The sequence below is a fragment of the Callithrix jacchus genome, chromosome 7 (assembly GCF_049354715.1).
Source record: "Callithrix jacchus isolate 240 chromosome 7, calJac240_pri, whole genome shotgun sequence".
Classification (NCBI taxonomy): domain Eukaryota; kingdom Metazoa; phylum Chordata; class Mammalia; order Primates; family Cebidae; genus Callithrix; species Callithrix jacchus.
In genome coordinates, this window is record NC_133508.1 from 21,680,080 (window position 1) to 21,687,053 (window position 6,974).

At 36.6% G+C, this 6,974-nt stretch overlaps 1 protein-coding gene across 1 annotated transcript in view; it reads right to left on the reverse strand.

Annotated features, from left to right (window-relative positions):
- NEBL (nebulette) overlaps positions 1-6,974 on the reverse strand; it is a 695,182-nt gene that overhangs the window by 637,278 nt on the left and 50,930 nt on the right. The window lies entirely within an intron of this gene.

Genomic DNA, 6,974 nt, shown 5'->3' on the forward strand with positions numbered 1-6,974 from the left:
AAGTTTTTCTATTTCATCTAGAAGTTAACAAATTTATTGGTATAGAGCCACTGATAACATTCCCTTACTGTTCTTTTAATATCTATAGAATCTGTAGTAATGTCATTTCTGTCATCCCTGGTATTGGTTATTTGTTCCCGATCCCTTTTTCTTAATCATTCTGAATAGAGATTTAGCAATTTTCATACTCTCTAAAAACTAGTCCTTGTGTGAGTCTGTCCTGCACGGCTCTTCTCTGGATCAGTAGTCATTTATCTCCATCCATCTTCTCTCCTACCTAAGCACATGCCACCACTCCATGGAAGGATAGATGGACATAGACATGAGCCCCCTGAAGCCCCAGAACTATCTATTTCGTTGTTAACTAAAGACCAACAAAGATTATTACTTTAAAGTGAATAATGATGAAAATGAGCACCAGTTATATCTTTAAGGGCAGTCAATTTAGAGCCTGGTAAAAAGGATGAATTGCACATTGTTGAAGCAAAGGCAATGAATTACAAAGGCAGTCCAATTAAAGTAACACTGGCAACTTTGAAAATGTCTGTACAGCCAGTGGTTTCCCTTGGGGGCTTTGAAATTACACCACCCGGTCTTACAGTTGAAATGTAGTTCAGGGCCAGTGCTATTCATGGACAGCACTTAGTGTCTGTGCAGGAAGATGCAGAGTCAGAAGATAAAGAGGAGGATGTGAACCTCAAGTGTATCTGGAAAAGTGGTCTGCCCCTGGAGGTGGTAGCAAATTTCCACAGAACAAAGTAAAACTTGCTGTCACTGCCGAGAAAGGAGGAGGAAGAGGGGGAGGAGGGGGAGAGGGAGAAGAAGAAGGAGGAGGAGGAGGAGGATAAGGAAACTGAGGAAAAAGCACCAGTGAAGAAATCTATATGAAATGTTCCAACCAAAAATGTACAAAAATCAAACCACCATGGAAGATTCAAAACCATCAACACCAAGATCAAAAAGGACAAGAATCCTTACAAAAAGGAAAAAACTCCTAAAACACCTAAAGGACCTAGGTCTGTAGAAGACATTAAAGCAAAAATGCCAGCAAGTATAGAAAAAGGTATTTCTCTTCCCAGTGGAAGCCAAGTTCATCAATTATGTGAAGAGCTGCTTCTGGGTGACTGACCGGGAGGCTATTCTCGATCTCTGGCAATGGAGGAAGTCTCTTTAAGAAAATAGTTTAAACAACAGTTTGTTAAAAATTTTCCCTCTTATTTCATTTCTGTAACAGATGATATCTGGCTGTCCTTTTTTATGATGCAGAGTGAGAACTTTCCCTACCATGTTTGATAAATGTTGTCCACGTCCCATTGCCAAGAATGTGTTGTCCAAAATGTCATTTAGTTTGTAAAAATGGAACTCCACCCTTTGCTTGGTTTTAAGTTTGTACAGAATGTCAACATTCCATACATAAAGTATATATGCACATGTATGTAACATAGTGGTAGCAGTAGTCAGACATGGAAATGGTGGGGAGACAAAAATATACCTGTGAAATAAGCTCACTATTTTTATAAAGAAAAAAAAAAGAAAAGAAACTAGTGTTTGCTTTCATTGGTTTTTCTCTATTATTTTTCTATTTTTTAGGCCACTGATTCTGCTCCTATAGTTTATTATTTCCTTTCTTCCATAACTTTTGTTTTAATTTACTCTTCTTTTTCTAGTTTCTAAGGTTGAAGCCTAAGTCATTGATTTTAGAACATTCTAGTTTTCTAATATAATACAATTTTAATGCTATTAATTTTCCTTTACACATTGTTTATTGGTAACTTGCAAATTGTTGTCGCAGGTTTTGATGTGTTTTTTTTTATTTGCTTCAAAATATTTTCTAATTTCACATGTGATTTCTTCTTGTATTGATGATTATTCAGAAGTGTGTTGTGTGGTTTCCAAATATTTGAGGATTTTCCAGATATCTTTCTGTTATTAATTTCTAATTTAATCCCATGGTCGTCAGACAACATACACTGAATGACTTAAATCCTTTAAAATTGATTGTTTTATGGCCAAAAATATGGTCTATCTTGGTAAATGTTCTGTGTGCACTTGAAAAGAATTTGCATTCTGCTGTTGTGGAATAGGATGTTCTATAAATGTCCATTTGATCATGTTGATTATAGCATTGTTCAGTTATTCTATATTCTTACTGATTTTCTGGCTATTTGTTCTACCAATTATCGAGAGTAAGGTGTTGCAATCTCCACCTACAATGGTGGTCTGGCTATTTCTTCTTTCAGTTTAGGATTAGAAACTTCAACCACATTTAGGATTCCTATGTTCTCTTGAGAAAATGATTCCCTTATCATTTTTGAAATGACTCTCTTTTTTCCTAGTACTATTTTTTGCTCAGAAATATACACTTTCCCATAAGCATACAGCTACTCCAGCTTTCTTTTGATTAATACCAGCATGCTATATCTTTTTTCCATCCTTTTACTTTTACCCTAGCTGTGTCTTTATATTTAATTAGGTTTCTTTTTAGCCAATGGAAAGTTGAGTTCAGGTTTTTTTTTTAAATCCAATCTGACAGAGTCTGTCTTTTAATTGACGGAGTTTAGATCATTTACATTTAACGTGACTATTAACATGGTTGAGTTTAAATATGTCATCATGCTATTTGTTTTCTATTTTTCCAATCTGTTTGTTGTTCCTTTTCTCTCATTATCTTCTTTTGGACTAAGTGTTTTTTATTATTCCTTTTTATCTTCTTTATCATCTTAGTAGCTATATCTCTTTGTTTTGTTTCATTAGTCATTTTATTAGGGTTTGTAATAAACATCTTTACATTAACACAGTCTACCTTTAAGTTCTATTATACCACTTTAAATTCAGTATAATAACCTTATGACACTTTTTCCCGTCTGCCCCTTCCCGGCCTTGGTGCCACTATTGTCACAGATTGTACTACTACTACCCATAATGCCTAGTTATAATATTTGCTTTAAACAGTTAATTGTATTTTAACAATATTTTTTAAAACAAGAAGTCTTTTGTATTTACATTAATATTTACCTTTTCTAGTGCTTTTTATTTCTTTGTGCAGATTCAGTTTCCATCTGGTATAATTTTCCTTCTGTCTAAAGTCCTTCTATTAATATTTCCTGTAGTGATGGTCAGCTGGTGATAAATTCTTTCAGCTTTTGTATGTCTGAGAAGGTCTTCATTTCATCTATTTTAAAATTTTTTTTCACTTGGTATGGAAGTCTAGTTAGACGGTTGTTAGTGTTTTTTTTTTTTTTCAGTGCCTTAAAGGTGCTGCTCCATTGTCTTCTGGCTTGTGTTGTTCCCAACAAGGAGACCACTCAACGGCACCTTTGTTCTTCTGTGCATAATGTCCTTCTTCTCTGACTGCTTTTAATTTGATTATTATGTGCCTTGGTGTAGTTTTCTCCACTTTCTTCTCATTGGAGCTTGCTGAAATGTTTGGTCTGTGGGATGATGATTTTCAACAAATTTGGATATTTTTCAGCCACTATTTCTTTAGATTTTCTTTGTGTTCTTTCCCCCTCTGCACTTAATTTTTTAGCCATTATTTGTAAAGATATTTTTATTTTCCTCCACTGCTTTTATGACTATAATAATACATATGATGAGCTATCTGCTATGGTCCCACTCTCACTGATGCTCTTAATTCTTTTTAGACCTTTTTTTTCCTTGTTTCATTTTAGCTAATTGCTATGTCTTCAAGTTTATTCATTGCTGCTGTTGATCTCTCCCATGTATCTTCTGTCTCGTATTTTTTCAACTCCAGAAATTTGATGCACGTCTATTTTATATCTTCCATGACTCTCTTTATCATACTCATGTTTTCCTCTATATATTTGAACATATGAAGTATATTTACAACAGTTGTTTTCATGTCCTTGTATCATCTCAGACTGCTATAACAAAATACCATAGACTAAGTGGCTTACACAACAGCTATTTATTTCTTACCATTCTGGAGGTTGGAAGTCCAAGCTCAAGCTGCCAGCCAATTCAGCTCCTGGTGAGGGCCCTCTTTTTGGTTTACATAGCGTCCTTCTCACTGTGTTCTTACATGGTGCTTGCAAAAAAGTAATCTGTAGCTCTCTCTCTTCTTCTTATAAAGTTATTAATCATATCGTAAGAGCCCTACTCTCATGACATCACCTAACACTAATTACCAAAGTCTCCATCTCCAAGTACCAACACATTAGGGGTTAGGACTTCAACATACAGATTTGGTAAAGACAAGGGACACAATTCAGTCCATAGCAGTTGTTGTCTAGTAATTCTGTCATCTGTGTCATTTCTATGCCTTTTTCTATATACTGTTTTTCTCCTCATTATGGGTCACATTTTCCTGCTTCTTTGAATGCCTGGTAATTTCTCTAATTTTTCCTTTCTTAAGAGACAAGCTCTTGCTATCACTGAAGCTGCAGTGCAGTGGTGCAATCATAGCTCACTGCAACCTCAAACTCCTAGGCTTAAGCAATCCTCCCACCTTAACCTCTTGAGTGGCCAGGAGTACAGGTGTGTACCACCAATCCTAGCTACTTTTTAGATTGTTTTGCAGAGATGGGGGTGTCACTATGTTGCACAGACTGGTCATGAATTCCTGGGTTCAAGCAATTCTCCCACCTCAGCCTCCCAAAATGCTGGGATTACAAGTGTGAGCCATAGTACCCAACCGAAATGACTGGTAATTTTTATTGGATTTCAGAAATATATATTTTACTTTGTTAGTGCTGGAGCTTTTTATTCTTTTAAATATTTTTGAGCTTGAGCTGGGTGCAATGAAGTTATTTGGATACAACCTGTTCCTTCTATGGCTTGCTCTAAAGCTCTGCCAAGTAAGACCAGCAGAGCCTTTAAGCAAGAGCAAATATGGCCCCACCATGATACCCACCAGGATGCAATGGTTCACTGAGAGCCGGGGTCTTTACACCGTGGGTGATAGGAAAAAAAAAACTGTTGAGCTCCTAGATGACTCCACCTGATTCTCTCCTACATCTTTCTCTGGCCTTGGGGAGTTTCCTCACTGAAAACTCTACAGATCTCCAGAGTTGCCTCTCTGTCTCTCCTAACCTTGGTTAGGCCTCTTCTAACCAAGATCTGGCCCTGCGGATTCTAGCAGCCTTAGCCTCTCCAACCTCTGAACTCTGTCTCCTCAACTTAGGGTAATTCCTGGGCTCTGTTAAATGTCTAGAAATATACTATGTATCCCTGTGCTGCAGCCTAGAACTCTCTCCAGGCAGCACTGCAGCAATCTCATTTGTTTGCCTTCTCAGAAAGGTCACTGTCTGTGCTGCTTGTCTAATAATGTCTGACAACTGTTGTGTCCTATATATTGCCTAGTTATTCTTAGTTTGTTATGTTGAAAGAGTAATTCCAATCCCTTTTACCCAATCATTGCTAAACGCATCTCTCTATAACTAAAAAGCCTCCACATGTTTTTCATCTGTTCTTTCAAATATCAACTTTAGAGAATCAGTTGAGTACAGTGTGGTAGTTATAAAACAGGCTCTAGAGTCAGACAACCTGGGTTCAAGCAACTTGGCCACTATTATCTGAATGACCTTATGTAAGTTATCTAAGCTGATTCCACCTGATCTATAAAAAAAGAATATTAGAAATATTGTTAACCCACCTCGGGGATATTGTGAGGTCTAACTGAGAAAACACACAGAAAGCATTGAACATCACTCCTAGCACAGAAAAACTACTCAATGGTTGCTAGCACAGCCATCGTCATGATTTCCTCATGTGGCCTCTGACAAAGAGGGCAACCTAGTGTCAGTCTGGCTGATGTGTCACCCCACAGCCATTACCAATGAAAACTACAGCCTGCACCTGAATCGTCCATCCTAACTGAAGAAGCTCATCAAGATCAATATCTGACAGGAATGTCTCCTCCAGCTGACATGTTTATTGTTCCATAATCTCTTCCCTATCATCGTCCTTTCAACATGGTTTTATTTCCAGTCAGGATCAAAATGTCACTGTTTTACAGATATTCTGGCCTGCTTTCCTGGGAAGGGGCAAAATGTTCACTCTCCAGGTTCACGTCAGTACTCCACAGATACTGACTCCACTTTACATTTAATCTAACAGTAAAATCCTGAACACATACTTAAAAAGAAACCTAAATTGAAATTATCACAAGATAATAGCACAGCATGCAACTCCAAGCTTTTCTCTACTTAATGTTCTATTGACTTACATTAAAGCTGCCGTTTGCTAGTTTGCTAACCTCTGGGGTAAGATTTTCCATGAATGTAACTGGCTAAATGAGCATTAAAAGTAAGTGAAATTCTGTTTCTTTGCTGTAAAAAAATACCATTTGTTAGATGTATTTAGACACTGTTCTAGATATACCATAGGCAGAACTATATTAATCTCAATAAAATTGAGTCCGTTTTCTTTGTCTAAATCACATATATGTGCAATGAGTCTTAATAAAGCGATTGATTAAGTTTCTTTTTCCTATGAATATATAGTCATTCATAGAAAACACAAACACTGGATGTTGTGCTTCAGCACAAGTTACAACCCAAAATACAGCACTGGGTGTTATAGCTCAGCACAAGTTATACCCTAAACACAAAGAGGCTTAGAGACATTATTTTCACAGCTTACAGGGCACTTTCATATACATCATCTCGATCATTCTTACAATCTTGTGAGTTAAGGACTCGCAACATGAGAGGGTTAACATCGTGGAAACAAAAGAAGAGAGAGACTAAGATGCCCAACAGCAATCTTTTCTCTACTCCAAAAACAGTTAATTCTGGATGATCTAAATCAATCTCATTTGAGAGTTTATGAGTTTATGTTTGTGGATACTGTGTCTTCTAGCTTTGCTTTATTTGACAATAATAACATGACATTTCCTCAAGAACCTGAATTTAACAGCTCAACAGTTTTCTCCACTACTTCATCCCTAACACAAAGTTCTTTTTTCCTAACTTTTTATTTTGAAAAATTTCAAACCTGCAGAACAGCTTCAA